The sequence below is a fragment of the Pseudopipra pipra genome, chromosome 5 (assembly GCF_036250125.1).
Source record: "Pseudopipra pipra isolate bDixPip1 chromosome 5, bDixPip1.hap1, whole genome shotgun sequence".
Lineage (NCBI taxonomy): Eukaryota > Metazoa > Chordata > Aves > Passeriformes > Pipridae > Pseudopipra > Pseudopipra pipra.
Genome location: NC_087553.1, coordinates 4541971 through 4567190, shown reverse-complemented (window position 1 = coordinate 4567190; position 25220 = coordinate 4541971).

The window sequence follows — 25220 nt, the reverse complement described above, 5'->3', positions numbered from 1 at the left end:
AGAGAGAGCGACAGAAAACAGTGGCATCTTGCATCACACCATTTTCAATGGTCAAAACTGGCATGTCACAGGATGTGAAAAGCAATGAACGTCAAAGTCAAAGGAACTTTGTACCAAGGCTGTACTTTACCTCTGGTTCCTCTCTGGGTACCAACAGCAAATGTGTGTCTTTGGATGATGATATTTGTGGAAAGTAAATATATTTTGTCTGTGCCGTGGCTTACCTTTGGGGTAGTGCTTCTTACACCATTTTCTAATGTTGATGACACAATGTATTACAATACTAATAATGAAAAACAACAACTACAGTAACAAAAATAGAACAAAAAACCCCCAATCCAAACCCAACAACAAACACACCAAAGAACCCCCCCAACTTCATAATCCAATATAGAAAATTAAGTTCATCAGACAAAGATTTCCCACACTGCAGCTTATTTTCTCAGATGTGTGTTCCTTTTGAGAAGCAGATGCTCTATTTCATTTAATATAACAGATAATGATGGAAATTACAACACCTATTTGTAATCAAGATAAGGGTTTGGATTATTTTGCTTTATGATTCTAAATCTCTTACTAGCTGAGTGGGTAGAAACATGCATAAGGCTGAATGACTCATCCTTGTGCTTCACAGGTGTCTGCCATCAAAACCTACTGAGAGAGCAGAGGTGAAGAGGGCATGTCTTAGATGTCCCTCCTTGATACACCTTCCCACAGATGAATCTCCAAAGATACAGAGAGTCCTTTCTCAAACTTTCTTACAAGCTGGAAAACTTCAAAATATCTTTGCAAAAGAAATAGCATAGTTTTATGGTGTTCTTTTCCCCAGCAGCTTGTGTAGTTTCTACAACAACTCTGTCTCCAAAAATCCCAGTTGAACAGGCTGGCTCCTATACCATTTATTAAGCCCCAAACTCTTCTAGTTGCCCACCAGCCAGCAAGTCTGACCAATGCAGAATAGAGGAAAGGATGGGGGAAAAAATATCAAAAAGTGTCACTAAAAGTTTAAAGACACCAAATCTGTAAGGAAGGAAAGTGAGGAAAATGACAAGTTCAGGTTTTCTCCCTGAAAACACTTGCCACCAGCTGGCTCTGTTTAAAATGCCTTGTTTGATGCCAAATGCCACCTTATTTTACAAAAAAAGAAGCTGATTGAAGAGTTGCTTCCTAGCTTGTGTGAGTCAGAACTCAAATAATCTAAAACTCTAGAGATCAGTGCTGTGAATGCTTGGTGAATGACAAGGCTTCCTGCATTTTGGTTAGGAAAATTCATTTTTCTGGATATGTATGTGTGCTCAAACTAAAAAAAAAGATTCACTTCAAATGAAAATAAAAATCAGAAACTGACTTTTATGAGATTTTTCATCTCTGATCCCAATCAGAATCAATCACAGCATCACAGAAATGTGTGCTAATGTGGCATGATGAAGATAGACAGATCCACGTGTCTGACGATTCTATACAAATATCATTATTACCTGAATGAGATGAGCCACAGTGGGCGAATTGCCTAGCTGGGGCATCGTCCTTCAAAAGGCAATGTACAGTTGATAAAAGAGATAGGAACAGCTCCTCAATCCTTTCAAATAGGCACCTGAATTTAAATTAAAGCTGCCACTTCGCCCACTGCTGATCTTAATTTTGTCCAGTGTACCTGTAGTCATTGGTCAACCCCAGAGTGCCAGATATGAAGGGTCACTGTGCCACCCTTATCTCCAGAGTCCAGAGAACACAAAAGCTTGGGGTTTAGTACCTTGCTGGGGGAATTTGCACATGTGAGTTCACCTCTTTGTTACAGCTTTCTCACCAAACACGGATGAGAATAATGGTAAAGCAGGTGAGCATGAATGGATGAAAAAGAGAACAAGGGAGCTAGATTGTCATGTGAAAGGGGGGAGTTTAGATTTTTGTCTGTTGGTGCCCCCAGGAAAGTCGAGACCCATGTGTCCAACCAGTCTGGCAGCATCGCACAATGAGAGCCTTCACCAACAGATTCACAAGATTGGAGGGTGATTTGATTGCCTTTGTCAGGGGGTGCTTAGTCAACAGCATGAAGACCCCTCAGCGGGCCCTGCCAAAGTGTTATCTGCTGCTGGACCCACTCTAACAGTTCATGCAACAACACCTTTTATTAATACAAATTGTGGCAGGTTTGTGGTCGTCGGTGATAGGGTGCAAAAATATGTTTTAAAGCAATCTACTGGTATATGTATTAAGCAAGCACAAGCTCTAATCCTAAAAGCAGTATTTAACGAGCGTAGAATATAATTCTTACCAAATGCATCCCTGTGGGGAGAGAATATAGGCAGTTTCAAAGTACCACAAGTTCCCCCTTTCTGCTAGGATTTCAACGGAGGGAGGCCACGTAGTCTTCACTTCATTCCACTCTCCATTCCATCCCTCTAAGCAGATGATTATCATCGTACAGGAAGCACGTCGACTGCATTCTGTCCAGGCAGTAGCAGCTGCATTTATCACAGAATTCTTAACCTCCTCTAAATTTTAACCATATCCATCATCCCACATAGATATTATCATAGTGTAAGAGAAAAGGTTTATTTTGTCACTTGATTTACCACCCTTGGAGACACAAAGTCAGAACGCACATAAGCTATAATAAAAACAGGTAACATGATTTGAAAGGCGAACACAGCTCTGACAGTGTTAGTGTTGGCCTTCCATCAAACAAGAAGACACACTGCTTGTTAAACAAGTCTAACAGCACTAGTGTTTTCCAACAGCATTACTTTCTGGATCCAAGTGTTGCAATCTATAAAGTGTCTTGCTACCCTTGTTTAGGAGAAGAGCCTTATGAATGTGATAATCTTTTAAGGTCCAATTTTATCATATAACATGCTGCAACTTATGTTTCGTATATGTGGTTCATAATGAGATTAGTGGAGTATAAATGTTCATGCAATTTAAATAAATAGTCTCTTGAGTGTCTGGCATTAGAAATATAGTGTTCTGTATTTGCCTGCGGGCACTGATGTTGCATCCCATAATTGTAAATTATTTATGTCTGTCATATTAAAAGGCATTTGATTTTAATGGGAGAGTTTAATCTTTTCTTTGTTTCAACCACCATATAATTTGGTTAATTACCATTTGTTGGATTTTTTTCCATTTGCCACAAAAAGGCCAAAGTCTTTCATTTAGTATTTCAAAAGCAGACCATATAGAGTTGCCATTGGCACAGCATATGGAGCAGCCATTGACTCAGTACTGTTCAGAGATCACTATTCAGAGACCACTGTTGTAACATAAAATTTACCCCATTAATCTTGTCTTTCCAGATTTCAATTTATATAATTTTCCATTCACACAATCTGAATGATTAATTCCCGTATTAATATTCTTACCTAATTGTTCTGATACCCAGATATTTCTTAAGTTTCAGAAAATTAATATCCCTTCTTGGTTCAAAGCCCCTCTGTGGAAGCTAACCTTTCCATATCCTAGATTAAAGTCTTCTTTAGCTCATCACCCAGTTATTAGGCACCGTAATAGTATAATCTTGATTCTCAGTAATATTCTGCTGGTGAAAGAAACAGTTATAAAGTATTTTGATAGAATTAATTGTTAATATTGAAGTTACTAGAGATAAACAAGAACTGCAAAGGTATTGTCTCACACTACAGAGCATAATTTTGCTAAGGCACTGCCATGATGAGTTTAACAGTGTTAAAAGTTCACCAATCATGATAATGCTGATATATGATGAAAAGTTTGCTCCCCATATAGACTCTTAACCAACAAGCTGTAAAACATCACCAGCAAAATTAAGTTTGTGATGTTGCTTTGCTAAATGAGAGATCTGTGATTAGCCTGCCTGCCATGACCCGCGGGGAAAAAGGAATGGGATCGGGCACTGCAAATCAGGGTCTTCACACAGTAGAGGTCGAGGAGCCATGCCAAACTTTACTGGGGAAACAGCAACTTATATAGGGTAGGTTTAAGGGTGGAGTTTGGGCTAGGGAGGAGCATAGGACTGACAACTCAGGGATGAAGGTGATTGGGCAACTGGGTAAGGAGGGGAGGAGTTTGGGTGTAACTAGGGGAATGGGCCAATGACAGCTACCTCTGCACTGCACCAAACACTAACCAATGGCAGGCAGAGGAGTGGGAAAACAGGGAAAAAGGCGGGAAAACTGTAAGGGGAAGAAGGAGACAATATGGAGGGTGATTTTAAAAACAACAACTGGGAGTATACATAACAATACAACAATACAGTAATGAACTGGGGAGAACTGGGGCAAAACTGTCAAGTCCACGGGGTGTCACATCCGGTATAAAGGAGTCCAGTTCAGTATACAAGTGTCCATTTATGGGTTATAGATTTTCCTCCATGCTTCATATCTTTGCCATTCTGTTTCATTTCTTCCAACATCTCCCCCTTCTTTGTTTTTTGAGGCACTAGCGATGTTCGTGGTTATTGTAGACATCAACATTTTTCTTAAACAGAAAATTAAACAAGGTAAAATGGTACATAAAGAAATCAAGCCAAAAAGGGATATAAGGCATAAAATAATGAGTTTTCGGGACCAATTGGGTAAATTTGGTAGTTTTAGCCAATCGAAGAGGTTATCGAGTCCTTCACCTTTTTCCTGATGGATTTCTCGGACCAGGCCCTTTAGCTGATTAATACTTTGGTGAATTGATTCGGCATGGTCCGAGAAATTCATACAGCACATTCCTTCAAATTCCTGGCACCTGTGACCGTGTGCCAGGAGAAGGAAATCTATGGCTGCCCGATTTTGCAAACTTACCTCTTTCAATTTCTGGGTGTCCGCCAGCAGGCCCTCAATCGCTTGTGTTGTTGCATTCGCTTCCTTGGTTAACCAGCACCCAAGGTGCGTGAGCAGAGAGAGAGCATGTGCCGTCCCTATCCCAGGGATAGGGAAGGACGCCCAGAAATTTTTCACCCTGGACCAGATATGAATGTTTGAGTCACAGTCCTCTGGGAAGGGCAGAGGAGTAGGCCAATACTGTGGCCTTCCAACATTCATATGTGGTGCAGGGAGAGAATTTTGGAGCCGAATTGGTTGGGGAGTGATTTTGGGTTCAGATTGGGGTTTAGGGACGGCGGGTTTAGATCCAGGAAATCGAAGGGGTGCACTCATCGCGAATGAGAGGGACCTTTTGACTCGATTTTTTGGAGAAACCAATTGATTTTCTAACTGAAACTTCGCCGGGTTAAGTAAGGCTAACTTTCCTACTGTGCAGGGACCTCCTTCCGGGTAGGCCCGAATGCCAGGCCATGCCCGATCCCTGCACAGCAGGAAATATCCTTTTGGGAGTCTCATATTTCTTGGTACATGCTCTGTTGGTACGGTGGTCGCCAACGAGCTGTTGCACCACGGCGAAGCGGTCCCTTGGTAGATGGGTTTATAGGGAGTTACATCGTGGGGTGTAAACAAAACTGGTTGGGTATATCTATGGAAGATAACGCAAGTCACGGAAGGTAAAGAACCAAGGAGATCGATTTCCTGGAACGGGATGTCTACAAAAGTAAGCGCTGAGATGGTTTGCGCTAAATTGGGGGAGTTGAATGGTAGGGGTCCCTTGATCCGCGTTTGGGATACAAACGCATTCCATTCAGGTGGAGTAATTGGGATCCCTACCAGGCACGTCTTAAACGGACTGCCTGCGCTGGTCAAGGCCAGGCACAAGGTGTCCGTGCCAGTGGCCTTGGCCAGCGTTACCCATAAATTCTCCGCCGGTTGACTCATCCACTCTCTTAATGGTATCGCGATGGTCCGAGGGATGAGTCCGACCATGAGGATCAAGAGGAGGCGGTGAAACGGCAGCATGGATGTCTTTTCTCGTGTTTTCCTTCTCTAGCCTTGAAAGATCTTGATTCGGCGAGCAGGGACCCACTTCGGTCCTTCAGAACCTGAAATACAGGCGTAACCCTTCCCCCAGGTGATCAAGGGGAAAGGGCCCGTCCATTTTTCCATTAGTGGGTCTCGGTACATAACTTTTGCTTTATGTTCTGACAGAGATGGAGAAACTGTTCTAAAATGACGATCTACAGGTCTTTTGTTTAAGTGAGTATCCGATTCCTCCATCATATTTAAAAAATTTAAAACATACATCACTTTTTCTAATCTTTCTTGGGGAGACAGGCCAATACTCCCCCCTTTTTGCTTTTTAAGTAAATTTTTGACATTTTGGTGGGCACACTCCACTATACCCTGTCCTGTGGGATTGTGAGGGATCCCAGTGGTATGTTGTATCCCCCATTGTTCAAAAAACTTCTTCGTGTCTGCAGACACATAGGAGGGTCCATTATCTCTTTTTACCTGTTTGGGGACACCCATCCTTGCGAATGCAGACAGGAAGTGTTTTTTGACATGGCTACTTCTTTCTCCAGGATGCGCGGTGGCTACAATCATTTTGGAGAATGTGTCAATGGACACATGTACATACTTTAGCTTGCCAAATTCAGCCACATGAGTGACATCTGATTGCCAAATTTCCAAAGGTGATAAACCTCTCGGGTTTGTTCCCTCAGGAACAACAGGTGTAAATGTTTGGCAATCAGAGCACGCTTTTAGAATTTCTTTTGCTTGGGATAATTTTAGGCCGAATTGTTTTTGTAACGACCGCGCATTCTGGTGGAAAAACTCGTGTGAAAGTTTCGCCTGTTGGTATAAATTAGGGGTTACAGCCATACCTGCCAGATGGTCAGCAACTTGGTTCCCCTCTGCTACAGGACCGGGTAGAGCGGTGTGTGATCTGGTGTGGACAATGTAATATTCGAATTCTCTTTTTTCTATAAGAAACAATAATTTGGTTAAAAACTTGAACAAATTCTGATTTGTCACATCTTTCAAATATGAATTTTCAATCCTTTTGACCACACCAACGACATAGGCCGAATCTGAAATTATATTAATTGACTCACCACAGAAAATTTCAAAGGCTCGCACAACTGCTGAAAGCTCTACTATTTGGGGAGAACCCTGTACTTTATCAATATCTTGGCGCCAATCATCTTTTTCTTTCCATACTACAACTGCATTACCTGTTCTCCCTGAGCCATCGGTAAAAACTGTTCTTGCATTTTTAATAGGTATTTCTGATTGCATAATTTTTAATTTCACTGGAATTTGAACTAATCTTTGAATAAACGGACACGCCGGGAGGTGTAGCCTGATTTCTCCCGGGTAGCCCCCGATAGCAATCTGAAAATCAATAGAGCTTTGCAGCAGTTGATCTAGATGTTCAGAGGTCAGTGGGAGATAGATAAAATTTGGCTCTTCCCCACTGAGCTCTAAACACCTAGTGCGACCTTTGGATGTTATTTTGCCAATCATTTCTACCAGTGTGGTGATAGTTTTGCCAAATTGATGAGGGAGGAATATCCACTCCCATAAACAAAAGTCTCTGTAGTCGCTCGTGAATTGGCCCAGGAGGGCCAAAGGTTGACGTTGTTCCCGAAGTACCACTAGGGAGGATGGCAGTCCCTCCATCCTCCTAAATGCTTGTCTCTGCGATATCTTCTTTTCGACAATGGTAAGGGCTCTCACTGCTTCTGATGTTAAAACTCTAGGAGAGGACAGATCAGCGTCTCCTTTTAGCAGCTCAAAGAGGGGGTGCAAGTCCCCGGTTGTGATCCCCAGCACAGGTCTGATCCAATTAATAGCTCCCAGTAGCTTTTGGAGGTCATTTAATGTGCGGACTCGTCGGTCAATTTCAATCATCTGAGGCTTTATGGTCTTTTTTGTAATTTGGAGTCCTAAATACCTCCAAGGTGCTTCCCTCTGTACTTTCTCAGGGGATATCTCCAATCCTTTCTCTTTTAGAGCCGAAATTGTTGAATTTAGAGTTTCGTCTACTGCCAATTGAGATTTGGCACAGATCAACACATCATCCATGTAATGGAAGATGATTGACTGCGGATATTTCTGCCGAATGGGTCTCAACACTTCTGCCACGAACATCTGGCAGAGTGTTGGGGAATTTTTCATCCCCTGGGGAAGCACTCGCCACTGGAACCTGCGGTGGGGTTCGCAAGCATTGATTGCAGGGACTGAAAAAGCAAATCTGACCGAATCAGCCGGATTGAGAAAGATATGAAAGAAACAGTCCTTAATATCAATGACCACTAGGGGCCATTCAGCAGGGAGCATAGATGGTGAAGGCATTCCCTGCTGGAGGGCTCCCATTGGTTCAAGGACTTCATTGACTTTTCGCAGGTCCTGAAGAAATCTCCAGGAACCTGAGGATTTTTGTATGACAAACACTGGAGTGTTCCAGGGACTGGTGGAAGACTCCAGGTGTCCTTTCGCCAATTCTTGATTTACTAATTCATTTAAAATTTGCAGCTTTTTGTATGGTAGGGGCCACTGATCAACCCAGACTGGCGTTTCTGTCTTCCAGCTCAGTCTGGGGAGCTGCAATACTTCAGTGACCCCTCCTAAAAATTTTCTTCTGGAGACAGGGTCCCTAACTTGAGCTCCCACTGCTCCATCGCGTCCTGTCCCCAAAGTGTGACTGGAATATTTAATACATACGGTTGCAGAGTCGCTGGTCTGCCCTCTGGCCCATAGATGGTGAGTACCTCTCTGCTCCTGACTGGGTACTGGGTCCCCCCGACACCGCTAACTTGAACATACGCTGTTTGGGCTGGCCACCCATGCGGCCAGTCCTTGGAGGCTATGATTGTAACATCCGCCCCCGTGTCGAGGAGTCCCTCCACCTTGACTCGCTGTGGTGTCCTGGGCTGTGAAAAATAGATAAAACAGGTTAGGAGAGGGCAAGAGGTTTTAACGGTAGTGGTCCAGAGGACCTCCCTCTGTGACTTTTCCCTCTGCTCCTCGTCCGTGGACATTATGCACAGCAAGTCTTCGGTGGAGATCATCTTCGCCACAGGGAAGCGGTCCTCCAACTGTACGGGGGGAAGATGAACAGTTAAGCAAATCGCAATGTTGGAATGCGTCAACCCAGTCAGGAGAGTAGGCACTACTACAATGCCCTTACCAACTGCCGAAAAGTGAGATGTTATTAGGTATGTCAAGTCTGGATCGACCGGGGCCGATGGTGTGACCCTGGCCAATTGCTCGTAGGAGCTGAGGTGGGTGGAAGGGTGCATGACATTAAGGATAATCCAATTTAAGGGTTTACACTGTTCCCTGGTAGGAACAGAGTCCGCCAAAGGGAGCTGGATTACGGGGTAGCTGGGCGCGGTGGTTGGCGCAGGATGGAGCGCGAGTGGGGGGCAACTTGTGTCATCGCACCCCCCCGGGCGCTCAGCTCCCCCTTTCCCGACGGCTCACATGAGCACCGCCTTAAGTCTGGCAAGGAGGAAAAAGTGACTCTTTTTTGGAGTTTGGGTGACCTTTTGGGGGAAAGGGGTTCGCCATTGACATTGGTCACCGAGCGACAGCTTGAGGTCCAATGGCGTCCCTTTCCGCACCTGCGACAGAGAGTTTTGGGTAAGTTTGGTTCAGATGTAAATTTGGGACAGTGTTTACAGAAGTGCCCCTTCTCACCGCACTCGAAACAATGTTGGGGACCTGTAAAGGCAGCGGCCATCAGACGTGCTTTATGGGCATTGGATCCAACGTTTTTACACACGTCAATCATTTCCAGCAGAGTGGGATCTTTCAACATTTTTAAAACTCTTTGGCAGTCCTCATTTGCTTTTTCTATTACTAATTTATTAAACAAAATTTCTTGACTTTCTTTCTGGTGGACCTGCCGAGCAATTGCTTCTTTAAGCCTAGTTATGAAGTCAACAAATGGTTCTTTTATGCCCTGATTGATTAAAGTGAAAGAGGGCGTTTGCACATAGGCATCAGCCACTCTTTTCACCGCTTCTAACGCCAATTCCTTTGTGGCATTTAACAATTTGGGGTCAAGACGTGTCTGATCCCCTCTGCTGGAATAATTTCCTTCCCCATAAAGCATATCCACCGCTCGCCTAATAGGAATCCCCCTTCTCTCCATTTTTTCGTTTACAAATGTTACAATCCGTTTCTTCCATTCAGCCTCAAACACAGAGGCTTGTACGGTAGTAAACAACCCCCCAATAACCGCCCGGATGTCGTAGGGTATGAGGGTGTAGACTAAGAAAAAGGACTCCAATAGGCCGATAGTAAAAGGAGCCCTTAATCCGTACTCCACAATTGCCTTTTTTATGTCCTTTAACATAGGATAGGAAACCGGCCGCCATTCAGGGGCCTTTCCCTCTTCAAAATATACCGGAAAAGCTTTTAGAAACTCGATGTCCTTTGCGCGCGCGGCCTCCTCCCTGAAGGCTTCCCAGATGTCTGGAACGGAGGGTTGCCTTTCAGGGGAGCGCGGCGCCCAGTCATAGTCCGATTCTGATTCGCGGCAAGCGGGGTAGGCCTTGGTGGTATGCGGCCTATGGGCACGGCCATTTTGACGGAAGGAGGATTTGGCCTTTGCCCTTGCCCCGCCCACTGCTTCCTGTCCCTTCCTGATGGGCGACACATCGGGGGAGGAGACGGGACTGGCGGAAGTAGGCGTGGTTGGAGGCGTATCAGGGGAGGGGCTTCTTGCGCCACGTGGGGGTGGAGAGGGAGGCGGTCCGAGGGGTGGAGCTACGGGGGCCCGCCTCCTCTTTTCCCGCGCCGATCTTTCGCGCGCTTCTCCCTCCCACCTTTTCTCTGGGCGATCCCGGGGTCCCTCCTCCTCGACGCCATTTTGTGTTCGCCGCAATCTCCTCTTCCGCGCCCTCCCGCCAGCTTGGGATTCACTGTCCATCTCCCTCTCGCCATTTTGTGTGCCTCTGCGGTCAGTGTCCTGTTTGGTATGTTCTGCCTTGTCTGTAGGGAGGCTGATGTTCTTGCTCATCATTTGGTGCTGTAGCACCATCAGAACAAGCCTCCATGCGATAAGAGCTTGTTTTGCGATTCTGTCGCCTTTGTCACTGTCTCGCCAGAGGCTGTAGCCCAAGGCTTGCCACTTTTCCAACCCGAGGTCATCCGTTATTGTACAACCTTGGCGGTCTAACCACCTGGCGAGTGCTTTAGCTGATTTTTTGTCGAGCGGATGACCATGCTCGATGACAAAATCCTTAAGGCGACGGTACACGAACTTCTGGGAGGTGGAGAGTGTCAGACCCATGATGTTAACCGAGTCACTTAAGACACTCTCAGATGTTATTCCTCCCTTTTAAATTTTCTGTTACAGGGGTGAGGTGTTGGGTGAAGGTATTAGGAGTGTCCCCTGCAGCTCACCTTTTCCGGCGTGCGACCCGTGCGACTGGAGAAGTCCACAGCCGTCAGCTTTGCAGAGGAGGGCCGGCAGAGCAATCTCCCCTCCTGGAGATGCTTGAGCCCAGCTGGTGACACAGGAGTTCTCCTGATACAGGAGACCTCTACTGTGCCCCACGTTGGGCGCCACTTGCCACGACCCGCGGGGAAAAAGGAATGGGATCGGGCACTGCAAATCAGGGTCTTCACACAGTAGAGGTCGAGGAGCCATGCCAAACTTTACTGGGGAAACAGCAACTTATATAGGGTAGGTTTAAGGGTGGAGTTTGGGCTAGGGAGGAGCATAGGACTGACAACTCAGGGATGAAGGTGATTGGGCAACTGGGTAAGGAGGGGAGGAGTTTGGGTGTAACTAGGGGAATGGGCCAATGACAGCTACCTCTGCACTGCACCAAACACTAACCAATGGCAGGCAGAGGAGTGGGAAAACAGGGAAAAAGGCGGGAAAACTGTAAGGGGAAGAAGGAGACAATATGGAGGGTGATTTTAAAAACAACAACTGGGAGTATACATAACAATACAACAATACAGTAATGAACTGGGGAGAACTGGGGCAAAACTGTCAAGTCCACGGGGTGTCACATCCGGTATAAAGGAGTCCAGTTCAGTATACAAGTGTCCATTTATGGGTTATAGATTTTCCTCCATGCTTCATATCTTTGCCATTCTGTTTCATTTCTTCCAACACCTGCCCATCCCTGCCTCCTGATGCCTGCTCTCAGTGCTTGCAACTCTCCGGCTCAAACCCCAGCATTACAGCCTGGCCCTGCCTGCACTGGAGCCAGACCAGGTGATAGAGCCAAGGAAGAGGAGGAGGAGGAAGAAACCTTCCTGTTTGCGTAACTGGGTGGCCTGACCTTTGATGCATGGCCTGGCAGAAAGGAATGGTGTTTCTTTTCCTCATTGTATGACTGGGTCTGTAATCAGTAATTCCATGCCTTTATCCACAGCTGCTATTTTAATTTCTTTTAAAGCAAGAACCAAATTTCTCAGGGCTATAGAACTCAAGGCTTTAAGAGAAGGCAACTAATTGAGAGAACCATGAGCCAGTAGTGTGTCCTTGTGGACAAGAAGGCCAATGGTGTCCTGGAGTGCATTAGGAACAGTATTGCCAGTAAGTAGAGGGAGGTGATCCTACCCCTCTACTCAGCCCTGGTGTGGCACATCTGAAGTGCTGTGTCCAGTCCTGGACTCCTCAGTACAAGAGAGACATGGAGCTACTGGAGCAGGTCCAGTGGAAAGCTACAGAGATGCTGGCGGACTGCAGCATCTCTCAAGAAGAAAGGTTGAGGTATCTGGGCTTGTTCAGCCTCAAAAAGAGAGGACTGAGAGGGGACTTCATCAACGTATATCACTATATGAAAGGAGGATGTCAAGAGGCAGCATCAGCCTCTTCTCAGTGGTGCCAAATGATAGGATAAGAGGCAGAAATTGATTCCTACAAAGTTCCACCTGAAAATGAGGAAGAACTTTACTGTGCAGCTGACCATGAAATGGAACAGATTGCCAAGAGAGTTGTAGAGTCTCCCTCACTGGAAATAATGAAGAACTGTCTGGATACAATCCTGAGCAGTGTGCTCTAGCATGATCCTTCCTGAGCAGGGAGTTAGGACTAGAAGAACCACTGTGGTCCCTTCCAACCTTACCCATTCTGTGATTCTTTGAAAACTTTAGAAGGTTGGGATTTTTTTTTTAATTTTCTGACTCTTCATCTAAACCAATTGTAAAATCTCTGAAGCAACACCTCCTGAGAACAGCAAGTTAATTTTCCCCTCAAGAGAAAAGGAGGACCAGCTGAGGCTGGCATAAGTGGCAAAGGAGAAGGACAGTTCAGGTAGTGAAAATACAGGGATCTGTGGTCAGATAAGATCAGATAGGATCTGAGGAGCTAGTCTGCATATGACTCCTCCTCAGCTAAGAAAGGCAGATGCTTAAGAGACTTTGCTAATTTCCTCTGCCTGGAAACATGTAAGGAATTCAGAGCAGAACAGCAAAAGAACACATCTATTAGTTTCTCCTAAGTTAGAAAGGGCTGAAAGCCGAGAGAGACATCTTGGGACAAATATGCTAGCCTGTCTACAGCATAGGAGAAAGTCTAAGTTCTGGAGAAAGCCTGGTACACTGCCTGTGAGCAGAGAAAGCTGGCAAGTGTCACTGGAAGCCTAAGGGAGATACAGCTATGGGACAGGAGAAAGGTTTGTTCTCTTCATAGAAAGGAAAGCCTGTAGCACCGGTGTTTTAGAGGTAGATGATAAGATGCCTGTGGAAGGAACTTACTAACAAGACCTTCCTTTCCAGGTATCTTTGGCCTGGGAGCAATCCTTTGACAGGATCACTTTTGGAATAAAATTTTGGTGGTTGTCTTCTGAAAGGGAATCGTGGCTCTTTCTCATAGGAGGGACAGCACATAGCCCCAGCGTTTCAGGGGTAGAAAATAAGCTGCCAAGGCAGTAATGACAAGCAAGACATTTCTGTCATGACTCCTTTGTCTAGGGAGAAACGCCCTTAAATAATAATGTTGGAGGTGGAACCTTAATGTTGTTGGTGGTCTCTCTAAAATAATGAAAATTCTTTCCCATTGGAAGGAATGCATATATCCCAAGTTTTTCTCTGTCTAGCACTTTCAGGCTCACAGAGTTTAAAGTGACCCATCTTTCGCAAATAAAAATCAGTAAAAACAAAAGCAGGTACTGCATTCCCCCTTCTCGTGACAATCTTTCAGATACACACCACACACTAGGAATATGCTCTCTCTTTTAAAGCTCCAGGAAACATAATGATTTTTTTCCTCTCTCAGATCCCTGTCCAAAGAGACTATCCAATTCTGTCATCCTTGAGAATAAAACTAAACCAAAAAGAATCCAGCTCCAGTTAGCAAAGAGAAATGTGCCTGGAGAAAAGCTTGCTCAGAATCCTCTGCAGCAGAGCGTGAAGGGGAAAAGCACAGTTCTAATGTGTTGTGTGTACTTAAAAGGTTGCTTCTGTGTGAGTGGTACAGCAAGCCTCCTTAGGCATTGGGAGATGGCAAGTGGGTGTTGGTGATAAGAGATGAGAAGGAAGGTACAGAGCAGGAGTCCAAACAACCTTTCTACCGACACATTTCTCTCTGTGAACTGGAGCCAGAAACTTTTCGGCTACAGCCATACTGGAGGAGTGACAAAATAGGCAATTGAGAAGAGCTGTGCAAGTACAAGGCACCGTCCTTCTTTCAAAGAATCAGACTATGATTCATCTTCTATCCTCACACATATTTTGGTGAGAGAAGAATGCCCCACATGGCTCACCCAGACAAATATGCTGGGACAAAAATCTTGCTTACCCGTTGCCCCGTCTCTATGTTCGCACCGCAATCGAGAGTCCTCTTCTCCAGAGAGATTGTAAACTGCAGTCCCACTGCAAGTGCTCTGCAACTTCCTTCTCAACTGCAAATACCATGACACACTTTCCAGGCTCACTGAGGCAAAAGTGTTTATCACCCTGTCGTTCTTTGCGAGTGCTATAGCAAGCCTCCTTAGGAGATGGCAAGAGGGTGATGGCAGTTAGACCTCAAAAAAGAAGGTTTGGAAAAAGATTTCTCCCAGCAAATTTCACTGTGCTAACTGAAGCTGCAAGCTTTTGTGTTTACAAAGGACAGTGCGTGACAGTACTGTCAAGTATTCGTGATTACTTGGATTGAGAAACTAGTAAATACATCTGCTTCCCTGAAAATCTTGAGAATCCTATAATCTTTAGATAAGAGACATCGTTTGTAAGCTTAAAAGGAGTAATCAGCATCCAAAATTAAAGCTGAGAAAGAAGTCATTAGAAACGAGAGATGCAACCGTAATTTATGGATTGGAAAAAAAAAAGTTGTGTTTAAAAGATAATAAAAAACCTCTGCAATTTTTAAAAACTACGCTAGATGGCAGAAAAGACCATAAAAATAATTACAGCCATTTGCCAGGTGCATTTTTCTGTGCGAACTTCAGATGGAAACTTCTTTGTTGAAAAAAAACAGGGCAAAAGAAACAGAATGGGACAGTCCATAACCAGAAAGAAAGTACAAAGCATCCCCTCCTTTCAAAGAATCAGTTTGCTGCACTGCTTCTGTCCTAACACATATTTCGATGAGAGAAGCATGCTATGTAAGGCTTGCCCAGAGAAGTATTCTGGGAGAAAAAGCTTGCCTCACCCCTTCAATGGGTCCTTGTCCACGACAATAAAGTGACAGTCTCCTTCCCTAGTGTAAAAACTGCATGTTCTCTGCAACTTCCCTCTCAGCTGCAAGTACCATAACAGGCTATTAGGGCTCACAGAGACCAAAGTGTTTATCCCACTCTCACAATACATGATGATATTTCTCTTGATACTTGTTAGAGCTGAAAAAAATAAGATTTCTCCCAGCATATTTCTCTGTGCTAACGGGAGCTGCAATCATTTGTGTTTAAAAGAACACTGAAGAGAAGGGGCAATGGGTGAGAAAGCTTTTTTCTAAAGGCATTTCTCTTAAGCCTCGTCTTAGGAGGAGAGGCCTTCGCTCTCTTTCCTTCCGGCGGCTTGGAGGTACAGGTTCCCTGCTGTTGAGTCTGCCGTGTTGGGGAGCGAGGCCTGGTTAGGCCTTGCCGACCTTGGGAGACAGAGGTTGCCGGCGATTGATCCGGAGCGACTCTCGGTTGTCCCAGGAGAGTAGTGAGCTATTTTCTTTGCTAACTCTTTTAGTTGTTAGATATTGGGTCACTAATTGGGATATATATATTTTATTTTAGTTTTGTTCCCTTTCCCTTCCCCCTTCCCTTTCCCTTGTGAAATTGTATATTTTAATTGTATATAAGTGTAAATATATTTATACATCTCACTTTGGTTGTCTCTCTCTCTCGTTTCAGGTTTTCTTAGTTTTTTTTTCTCCCTCTTCTCCCTGAGGTTTTGGGGGGGGGGGGGGGGGGGAAAACTTCTGGTGGTAAGGTTTGGAGACTTGGCAGGGAGCCAGCTTCAAACCATATCACCATAATATTGTGTTAAGATCCTTTTTTGGTATCCCTTTAACCCCCTTTTCACTAGTTAATACAGTATTAAATGCTGTTAGTACTATTTGTTTTAATGCGACCTGATAAGGTGGTTATTTGGCATCCCTTATTTTTTTTTCTGTTTTTGATTCTCTTTGCTAAGTTTATTATTATTATTATTATTCTCACTGTAATAAAAGATATTTTGTGTATTTGAATATTTCTGGCACTTGTCTTTATTCCGGACATGTATCCAAATGAACTGTTACAGCGATAAGGGCTGTTGTTTCCTGTTTTCAGCTCTGCCTCCCAACTGCCAGACCAACTCCCAAAATTGCATACAAAGATTCTTCCTGCACCAAAGGTGCCGGCACAGAAAGCTCTTGCTGCCCATGGAGTGCCCAACCTGGCCCACCAACTGCACCACAAAGCCAAAGCTTCCAGGCTTTCCTTACTGGGGTAAGTGCTGTTGTTTCCTGTTTTAAATCGTGCCTCACAACTGCCAGCCTGACTCCCAAAATTGCATACAAAGATTCCTCCCATATGAAAGGTGCCAGCACAGAAAGCTCTTGCTGCTCATGGAGTGTCCAGCCTGGCCCACCAAGTGCACCACAAAGCCAAAGCTTCTAGGTTTTCTTTTCTGGGGATAAGGCTTGTTGTTTCCTGTTTCCAGCCCTGCCTCACAACTGCCAGCCCTACACCCAAAACTGCATACGGACAAAGATTCCTCCCACACCAAAGGTGCCAGCACAGAAAGCTCTTGCTGCCCATGGAGTCCCCAGGCTGGTCTACCAACTGCACCACAAAGCCAAAGCTTGCAGGCTTTCTTTCCTGGGGATAAGGGCTGTTGTTTCCTGTTTTGAACCATGCCTCCCAAATGCCAGCCAGACTTCCAAAATTGCATACAAACAAAGATTCCTCATAGTCTCCAGTTACCAGCACAGAAAGCTCCTGCTGCCCATGGAGTCTCTAGGCTGACACACAAACTGCAACACAAAAAAAAAGCTCCCAGGCCTTCTTTCCTGGTTATATGGGCTGTTGTTTCCTGTTTTCAGACCATCCTCCCAACTGACAATCCGACTCCCAAAATTGCATACGGAGGAAGATTCCTCCCACACCAAAGATCCCAGCACAGAAAGCTCTTCCTGCCCATGGAGTGCTGACCCTGGCCAAACCAACTGCACCACAAAGAAAAAACTTCCGTGCTTTCTTTCCTGGCAATAAGGGCTGTTGTTTTCTGTTTTCAACCCTGCCTCTCATCTGCCAGCCTGACTCCCAAAATTGCATACAAACAAAAATTCCTCCCACACCAAAGGCGCCAGCACAGAAAGTTCATGCTCCCCATGGAGTCTCCAGGCTGACAAAGCAACTACACCACAAAGCCAAAGATTCCAGGCTATCTTTCCTGTGGATAAAAGCTGTTGTTTCCTGTTTTCAGCCCTGCCACAGAACTGCCAGCCCTATTCCCAAAATTGCATACGGACAAAGATTCCTCCCACACCAAAGGTGCCAGCACAGAAAGCTCTTGCTGCCCATGGAGTCTCCAGGCTAGCCCACCTACTGCACTACAAAGACAAAGCTCCCAGCCTTTCTTTGCTGGGGGGAAATGCTGTTGTTTGCTTTTTTCAATCCTGCACTGAGTCTGCCTGCCTGAGTCCCAAAATTGCATAAGGACGAAGATTCCTCCCACACCAAAGATGCCAGCAAAGACACAGGGACATTGGTGACATCATTGAGGAGAAGGGTGTAACCCCTGGGGACAAAAGTGACATCACAGGGACATTGGTGACATCACTGGGGACACCGGTCGAGACAGAGTCATGCTGCAGTAAAAGAGGTGGAATTTTATTTTGACAGAGAAGGAGGGAAATAGAGGACTGTTGGATGTCTCGGTGTCACATTGCATTTACAGTACTAAACCATGGCAAAGCCCCTGGATGCAGCTCTGGGATGTGCTTCTGTGGACAGAGCTCCCCGTGCCCATCCCTCAGGCCATGGGGCATCTCAGATAGTGACAGAGCAGGTGGCACCCCACAGGGTTGAGGTACAGCCAGCCTCCGGGCGTGGCAGCAGGAGCCCCAGGAGATACTGCCCCTGCTGCCATGAACTGTCTGTGTGTGTGTGTGCAAGGGAAGAACTTGTGTGTCTGAAAATCCTTGTGTGACCGAGCGGTGAGCCCCCGCCAGGGCACCACTGACCCTTGGCCAACTGGCCATCCACCAGCACCCCAGAGGCCATTTTCCAGCACTGCTATGCAGCATGTCATTCCCAGTCTGTCCATACATCCAGGGTTGCCCCATCCCAGGGACGGAATCCAGCAGAAGCTCACTTCTTCCAAATGTATAAAAATCTGTTGTGTTTCTTTTCTCAGTGGAATGCACGGGCGGGCGAAACCCCCTGTATCCCCCGGCCGTAATAAAAGTGTGCTTTACATATTGTTTAAGGATTTCTTGGAATCAATCTCTGTGTTTAAAAATACAAACGGCCCTTCGGTCTTTTTTTTTTTCCTGTGATCCTTTATCCAAGACCTTTCTTTGAATTTCAGGGACAGTTCTGTGTGCAGGGATGGATAGGAAAAGACTCCTGGCGTGGCAGATCTTCCAGGAAGCGCCAGTACTTGGTCTTCCAGAGCTGCTCTCTTTAACTTCCACCCTCTGATCTGATCCACCCTGATTGCTGGTGTAAAGCCTGAATGCTCTGCCAGCTTGGTCACAGTTCTGCTGTGTGTCACTCCTGCAATGCAGGCAGGGACAGGCCATGGGCACTGCTGGGACAGAACTGAGCTCCAAAAGGAAAGGGGATCTCCTCAGGGCAGTGCCTGAAGGCTCAAGTGTTCTTTCAATGTTGCTGCCAAGAACAACCTCTGGGAAGTTTCCTGCTGCATAAAGCACCACTGAAGAGCTGAAGTTGGTGATTGTACAGGATGGGGGCACATAGCCCTGTCCCTTCCACAGCCAGACCTCCATGAATACTCTTGAAGGACCAACAGTGACCAAAATAGTCTGGCCTGTGACCCTATTTTCTGGGCCCCCTGCTCTAGGGGCCCCAGTGCACTCATCACAGACCAGTCCCTTGCAATCCCTGTTCCCAACACTGTCTATCTCTCCACCTCATAAGGATTGTTTGTCCCCCACGGAGGAATATCAAATGAGCATATTTGCACTGTAAAGAAGAGAGTCAAGCATTCACACTGTGTATGTGTGCGCATGTGGAGAGAGGAATCTGAGTGAGCACAAACGCCATCAGCTACTTCTAGAGAGACCAGGAAGGACAATGTCTTGAGATCACTTCATTTTGAGAGTCATATCCCCTGGGAAACCACCTGAATGCAGCCCTGGGATGTGCTTCTGTGAACAGAGCTCCCTGTGTCTGTCCCTCAGGCCATGGGGCATCTCAGAGAGGGGCAGAGCAGGGTCTCTGACAGCCCAGCACAAGGCTGTGACCAACAGGCTGTCACAGGAACTGGGAGATCCCCTCTGCCTGAGGGCCTAGGCTCACTCCAGCAACGGGTCTTCTTTTTTTGCTGCCCCGTCCCTCCTGCTGAGCGCAGGATGGGAGAGCAGCTGGCACACCTGGGCCCTGTCTGTACCAGCAGCTGAAAGGAGCAGCCTGGGGACAGCACACGGAAGCTGCTGCTGTCAGAGCAGGGGAAAGCCCCCAGGAAGGCTGAGGAGTTGGCATGCTGCTGGAAAGGCTGCGTCCCACCTGCTGGAGCTTTCCTAGGAGAAAGGAAACTGCTCGAGACAGAGACACTGCCCCACACTGCAGTTTGAAAGGTGGAGAGAGGAGACGAGGAGAAAGAAATGCCCCTGCAAGGGCATTGCTGTGGGAGGAGAAGTATCCAGAAGGAGGATGAGATCACTCCATGTGTGTATTTGAAGAAACAGAGTGTGAGGTTGGGCAGCGGTCAGGGAAGGGTTGCAAATGGCATGGGTGAGAGCCGGGGGGAAGGCAGATGGGTGTCTGCAGCCTGCAGGGAAACAGAAGCAGCTGTGGGATAGCGCAGGACAAGTTGTACTGGAGATGGCCAAGGGCACTGGCAAGGCATGATAACTATTGCTTTTAGGACCAGAGCTTGCGCTTGCTTCATAGATGTCAGAAGATTGCTTTAAAACATATTTTTGCAGCCAGACCTTATCACCACCGATGACAAACTTTACTAACCTGTCACAATTTGTATTAATAAAGAGTGTTATTCCCTGAACTGTTGGAGTGAGTTCTTTCAGTTGCCAGCGGCGGGAAACACTTCAGCAGGGTCTGCTGAGGGGTCTTCATGTTGTTGGCTGAGATCACCCCGACAAGGGCACTGAAATCACCCTCTGATCTTGTGAATCTTTACGTGAAGGATCTCATTACAAGATGCCACGAACTGGTTGGACACAAGGGTCTCGACTTTCCTGGGGGCACTGACAGGCAAAAATCTAAACTCCCTCCTTTTGGGTGGCATTAAATTGCTGCAGCAAAGCAGGGTTGTCAAGGATAATCTGCTGCAAAAATACAAATCTCTGCCTTCCCAGGCTGGGAAAGACTTGGTTCAAAGGTTTCAGAAAGTTAAGGAGAAAATTATGGTATGCATGGAACAATGTCAGGCTAAGCAGAACCATAAGGAAGGAAATGTTAAAGGTACAATTTGTGTGGTGTTATAAGCCTGTTTGTCCTGTGCACAAGAAGAAGCTAAAAATTCACCTGCTTCTGAATGGATTTCTGATGTTGAGTCTACTGTTTTGAAATCAGAAAATGTGGTGTTGAAGTCATTGTCAGACTTTGAGAGGGAAATGGGAGAAAAATCGGATAAACTTGTTGCTAAAAATGAGCTGCTTCAAACTGAGGTTGATCACCTTCAAAGTCTTGTTGCACCAGAGCGCAGAGACAAAACCATTGCTAGAAAAAACAGGCTCCTGGTTTGGTCAGGCAACTTCATAAACCAGCATCTTACCCTGGCATTGAGACATGGGAAACCACAGAGAACGCTGATTCTAAGTCTGAGGAGAGAAAGAAACCAGGAGACTTTGAAGTTCAACTGATGTTTCTACAGTCTCCCAGCTTTCCTCACATTAATGAAAATTGGCTCATGAGGATAATGAGGATGCAGCTTCTGCTATGGGGAATTCTAAGCATTCTGGGGTCGGTAAGACAACCTGATAAGTAACACTTGAGTGAATGGGGGGTTGTCTTGGGGGGTTGTTTCCCTTCTCTTTTCTATCTCTCGGTTTCTCATTTTGTTTGCTGCTTTCTTTGGAATAAATGTTGTTTTGTTCAGCTTTCAACTGTGTACTGGTTTCAGTTTTGGCAATCTTCCTGCTACACGCAGACATAACAAACAAATGACAGCATCAGCAGATGCCTTTCCATTCCTCTTTCCCTTCCCATTCCCCATTCCTCTTCCCTTCCCATTCCCACAGCCGACACACTATTTCACTTCTCACTTGAACAAAGCTCTTTTCTCCTTCAAGCCCCTCAAAGGTGCCAAGGCCACATAGGAGGCCACACACAAACAGTACTCCTCTTCCCACTTCACAACACCTTCCCCCTCACTGTTCTACAGGGAACACCATGAATCTGCTTGCAGAGGCCTCTCGTTTCCCATCAGCATCTCAGCACAAGGAGCTAAAGGAGCTCAAGCCTTAGGCCACCAGAGCTGACAGCGAGGAAACTTTGGGAGCAAACTAATGCTAACACGGACCCAGTTGAATCCAGCACACAATCACAGAATTCAAGAGTCCTTCAGCTTGGAAAAGACCTCCAAGCTTATTGAGTCTTGTGCAGCCCCTGCCCAACCGCCTGCAGGGACTGGATGATGCTTTGCACAAGCACCAAAAGGAATATTGTGAAAGCCATGGCCTACAGGAGGACACAGAGAAGGGTTTGGCTGGGGCTGGGAAGGAGGGAGCTGGCGCTGGGGGAGCGGGGACAGAAGCCTCGGGGATGTGGCGCAGCAAGGACAGGGGCCCAGGCAGCTGGCAGGCGGCAAGGCCTCACCCCCTGCCCCAGCAGCAGCACCGGGCCCTGCCCAAGGTGCTCCTGCCAGGGGCTGGGCCCTGCAGTCAGGGCCCTCGTCCGGCCCAGCCTCTCCCTGTGTGCGCACTCCCCACAGCACAGGCTGCACTGGGCAGCATCCCCTGATGGGCCCTGCAGAGCTGCCCCATGGGGACACTTCCCTTTTATGTCACAGGCAGCACAGCCTGTCCCAGTCAGCCCTGCTCATTGTCCCCACCCCGGCTCAGTGACTCACAGTGGCCCCTGGCAACCAAAGAACCAAAGCCCCACAGCCCCAGTGCGCAGCGCCACCCATCTGCAAGGGGGCCACAAGGGTTCCCTGCACAAAGCAGCCCCTCCAAACCCTTGTCAGATAGAAAACTGGGAGACATGACCCTTGGATGCTTTTAGTACAGAGATACAAGCTTTTCTTGAATAATGGAGGGGGTCACTTTTCTATTATTAATATTTACAGTTATCCATTTGGGGACAGGATGTCCTACAGGCTAATGTTATGTCACATTTGGAGTGAAAAGTACTTTTCAAAGAAACCCATGTGTCTCAGTCTGAGGAGAATGGAATGTTTGCTAAAGAGGATGAGTTATAAGGTAGACCAAACTCCTCTCTCTCAGCAACTGTAAATTCAAAATTAAGGGGGCTTTAATCGAGGAAGTGTGGAAAAAATAGAAGGAATAACCTTTTATTGAAAGATATATGTATGTTGGCAAAAACGGTAACAGAACACAAAAAAACTAGACAGTAATCCTAGAAAAAAAGTGGTTCTGAAAGAATACTTCTCTGCCCTTTAGGGCAGTCCTGATCGTGGCCGGCAGGGGGCTGTTGGATCGCTGAAGTTGTAGGGCCTGCAGTACCCGGTCGTGGCCAGCAGGGGGCGCTGTTGGGCTCCAGCGGTCACCACGCAGGGAGAGGGGTCCGGAGGGAGCAGTCCCAGACTGCGGGAGGAGCCAAGGAGGAAATGGGGGGCCCTTCCCTCAGTGGGAGGAAAAAGGAAAGGGAAGCAGTCCACTCCCACGGGACTCACCGCTGTCCCAGAAGACGGTGTCTCAAAACTCCTCCCTTCTCCCTCGCGAGCACGTAACTCTCCGATGAAACACAGCAGATCCGGGGAGCGGGACAGTAAGGCAGGTCGAAGCCAGCAGGATGAGAAGTCGAGTTGACCAGGATGAGCAGCCAAAAAAACCAGACCCCCAGTCCCCCTCTCCAAATGCCTGCACGGAGACCCCTGTCTCACTCCGAGAGCCAACAACGCTCTCTGCTCAGTTCTCCATCTGGGAGACCAGCTCCCCCCAGCTTCTCTGATGGCCCATTAACCAGGAATTTGGCTAGATCTTTTGTAACGCTCCCTTCCCCCTTTTCCACTCAAACTCCATCTTTCCTACAGTGGGGGGGGGGGCAGGGGAAAGACAAATTCTCCTGAATTCCTAACCTATAACAGCAGGGTGCATGGGTGATACAGAGGAAGCTGTCAAGTCACCCAATGTGAAGCTCAACACTGCTTTGCACCAGCACTGCCCTTTCACACACATCTTTTGCAAAGACAAAGATGTCAGGGTTTAGTTTCTAAATCAGTAACACTTGACAAGACCTCTTTATGAACTGACAGCAAGTGAACTTAGGAGCAGCTTAGGGTTGGCAAGTGTAGGAGCCCAGAAGAGAAGGGGCTGATGGGTATGTCGTGAACACTGACAGCTGGATGGTCATGGAGCTGACCAAGGACTGCTGGTAAAATAGAAAGAACAACATGTGACTGGGGAAGGGGCAATGTGGAGTAGGACAGCACTTTTGCCGAACAAACATCCTTGTTCCAGTTCCAACAGACACAAAAAACAAGTGACAGCATCAGCACAGAAGCTCCTCTTTGCCGTGCCTTGCCTTGCCAGACATGAAAGACATCACCTGCTGGACTCTGCCCAAACACCAGCCCACTCCTCTCCCTTCTCAACCACTCAACCACAGCCTGCACACACCCACACCTGCCAGGCCCAACTGGCTGTTTCTCTTCTCTTTTCTGCCTGGGGGCAAAGGAAGAAGGACAGAGAGGGCATTTGCCTTTGGGCCAGAGGGAAGGGAAAAGAGATTCCCCCCAAATCCATCCCCGGCAGGATGGGGGCTGGGGGGGACATTGGGGGACCCCCAAAAGTATTTTCGAAGGGGGGAAAGGATGGGGGCACCCACAGGGGGTTCGGGGGGGAGGGACCCAGGAATCTCGTGGTGGGACACTGGGGGGTTCCCAGTAGTTTCTTGGGGGAGTTGACCCCCAGCAGTCCAAGGGGAAAAATGGATGGAGGAATCCGCCGTAAAGGGTTGGGGAGACCCAAAATATTTTAGGACAGGGTCGGGAGGGGCCCAGGAGTCCTGAAGAGGGTTTGGGGGTCCCCAGGAGGGAGTTTGGGGGTCTGAAGTGGTCCCAGGAGATTTTCAAGGGTTAAGGGGATGCACAGGAGATTTGGGGGGGAGGGGGAAAGGCGGAGGGGCGGCCCCCAGGAGGAGGGCTTTTGGAGGGTCCCCAGGAGTCTTGGGGGAGATCTGGGCGGTTCCCGAGAGTCTTGGGGGAGATTTGGAGGGGTCACCAGGAGCCCCCAGACCCCCCGAACTCACCTGACACCACCATGGCCTCCTTGGGGCCGCACGTGAAAAACATCGCGGCAGGGGGAGACCCTGGGGCCAGGATCGATTGGGACCAATCGGGTTCAATCGCGATTCTCCCCTCCCCTGCCACCACCACCCCGCTCCCGGCAGCCCCCACGGAAATATCAAGGTTCTATTGGATGACTCATCAGCACGAGGAGAGGGGTCAAGCAGAATTTGCCAATGACATCATTCCAGCAGAGCCGTTCTATTGACTTCGACCCACGAGGGAGCCCCAAAACCTGTTCATGACGTGGGGGGGAAGGGGAGCCGGCATGGCCGGGAACGGGGGGGCAGAGGGTGTTCCAGTGCCCAGGAAAGGGCAAAAAACTTTCCTCTCTCTCTCCCAGTGCCCCCTCAGCCC